Source organism: Oryctolagus cuniculus, chromosome 17 (assembly GCF_051225735.1).
Source record: "Oryctolagus cuniculus isolate XC-2025 breed Fujian yellow rabbit chromosome 17, ASM5122573v1, whole genome shotgun sequence".
NCBI classification, from domain to species: Eukaryota; Metazoa; Chordata; class Mammalia; order Lagomorpha; family Leporidae; genus Oryctolagus; species Oryctolagus cuniculus.
In genome coordinates this window covers 5,097,501-5,100,234 of record NC_142883.1, presented here as the reverse complement: position 1 = coordinate 5,100,234, position 2,734 = coordinate 5,097,501, and positions in this window count along the sequence as shown.

Genomic DNA, 2,734 nt, shown 5'->3' with positions numbered 1-2,734 from the left:
CCAGTAGATACTGTAACAATCTACACTGCCATCAATAAGTGATGTAAAAAAATAATTTAAAAAACCCCAAATTCCAGTTTCACCCCAGCCTCAGCACCACGAACTTTATCTGACTGAATAGGTAAGAACTGGCATCTCTGTGTTATTTTCTGTCCTTATTAGTGAAATCCAACCCCTCCCCCCACCCCCGTCCAATTCCTTACATGCCGTGTACAGTGCCTGCACACGTCTTTTATCACCCAGTCCAGCTTTTCAAAGAGCCCGGAGGCCCCGCCAAAACTTCGGCCGACAAATCCAGGCTTCAGCCATTCGCGGCACGTGGACCGCAGGGGACTCGGATTCTGGCTGTCGAGTTGCAAGGATTTCAGCCCAGGGAGCTAAAGCTGCCACCTTTAAACACACGCCTGTTGGAGGAGATGGCGCAACCCTGCTGCCGCTCCCGCGGGCGGCAGGTGGGAGGCGCCTGTCGCAGCTTGCAGGTGAGTCAGCCTGTCGCTCCTCGTTCCGTGTCTCCACGAAGCCCTGCCGAGTCACCCTGTGTTTTCTGACTCACTTCTCTTATCTGCATCTAGACGGGGCGAAGTCTTACAGATTAATGAGAACATTTTCTGGATGAGGCTCTGTCCGGCGCTTTGCCTTTTCCAGGTTAGTCTGGGCTGGGCAGATGCAGTTTGTGTCACAACAGCTGAGAGGACAGGGGGTCCTCCTCCTTCTCCTTAAACCTGTCCAACTACTATGTGGGGTCCATTCTCCCTGCTCAGTATCTTTCTCTCTCTCTCTAAAGATTGATTCATTGATTTGAAAGGCGGGGTGACATAGAGGGAGACAGAGAGAGAGATCTTCCATCTACTGTTGACTCATAAATACCCACAACAGCGAGGGCTGGGCCAGGCTCAGGCCAGGAGCCTGGAACTCCATCCGGGTCTTCCACGTGTGTGGCAGGGACCCAAGCACTTGGGCCATCATCTGCTGCTTTCCTAGACGCAGCAGCAGGGAGCTGGATTGGAAGTGCAGCAGCCAGCACTCCCTCTGGCACTCTGATGTGGGATGTTGGGTTTGCAGTGGCTTAATCCACTTGTGCCACAGGGCCAGCCCCGTTGGCATCTGTTCAATACATTGACTTCTTTCCCCCAGGCTGCTGCCTCCTTCCCCCAGGGCTCAGGTCGCCCAGTTCATTGCCAAGCTCGCCCTCCAGGCTTCACAGCCTGGCTCTTGTGTCCCTGCCGTCCTCTCTCCACACGGCAGCCAGACTGAGATCGTGCCTCCCACGGCTTTAGTAGGGCTGGGGGACGTCCATACAAGGCCCAGAAATCCTCTGGTCTGGCCTTGACAAGGGAACTGCAAGGTGGGACTTGAAGATTAATACACCTGCAGCAGGTTAATGTTTAAGCTGACACTTTCACATGGCCCACAAATGACGCTATAAACAACCAAATGGCCCTTGGCAGAAGAAGGGTTCCCCACCCCTGCTTTGCAGTGTCCTTGGGAGGAAGCACAGACCCTCGGCATGGTGCACAAGCTCCCTTCTCCAGCCCTGCCTCTGCCTCTCTCCCCTGCACGGCTCCTGCCGCACCGGGACTGCCTTCAGCTCCTCCAGCTCAGACCCTCTCCCCGCCCAGCCTTTGCATGTGTGTCCCCTCTGTCTGGGATGTGTTTCCTCCCCTCCCTGGCTAAGTGGAGTCACCCCTCGGATTTGAGCACCACTTCTTCTGGAAAGCCGGCCTCCGTCACCCACGACGAGGGAAGGAACGAGGCCAGGATGTGCTCAGAGATGCACCTGTCTAAGGCATCGTCTCCTCCACCAGAACATTAGTGACCGCAGGGCAGGGATCCTCGGAGTCTGGGTCACCAACACGTGTCCAGCATCTGGCCCCTGCCTGGCACACCCAAGGGCTCAGTCAGTGTGTTTGGGAGGGGCAGAGAGAGAAGAGAAAGAGAGAGAGAGAGAGAGAGAGAAGACTCTTGTCCACCAGTTTACTGCTGAAGCCACCGTCCCTGCCTGGCAGGGGATTCATTAGCAGGAAGCTAATCAGAAATGGAGCTGAGACGCAAACCCAGCACTATGGTATGGGATGTGTGTCCCAAGCTGGTGTGTTAACTGCTAGGCCAAGCATCTTCCATGGCATGGAATTTTTTTTTTTTTTTTGACAGGCAGAGTTAGTCAAAGAGAGAGACAAAGGTCTTCCTTTTCTGTTGGCTCACCCCCTAAATGGCTGCTATGGCCAGCACGCTGCGCCAATCCAAAGCCAGGAGCCAGGTGCTTCCTCCTGGTCTCCCATGTGGGTGCAGGGCCCAAGTACTTGGGCCATCCTCCACTGCACTCCCTGGCCACAGCAGAGAGCTGGCCTGGAAGAGGGGCAACTGGGACAGAATCCGGCGCCCCGACCAGGACTAGAACCCCGGGGTGCTGGAGCTGCAGGCAGAGGATTAGCCAAGTGAGCCGTGGCGCCGGCCCATGGTATGGAATTTTTGAAGACCCTCATATATGCTTATAGGCAGGTGGGTCAACAAAGTATTACGGGGGTCCAGCGCTGTGTGCCACAGTGGGTTAAAGCCCCGGTCTGTAGTGCCAGCATTCCGGATGGGCACTGGTTCAAGTCATGGCTGCTTGAGACATGTATCTTTTTTTTTTCTTAAGATTTATTTATTTGAAAGGCAGAGGCAGAGAAAGAAAAGAGAGAGAGATATCTTCCACCCACTGGTTCACTCCTCAAATGGCTGCAACAGCAGGAGC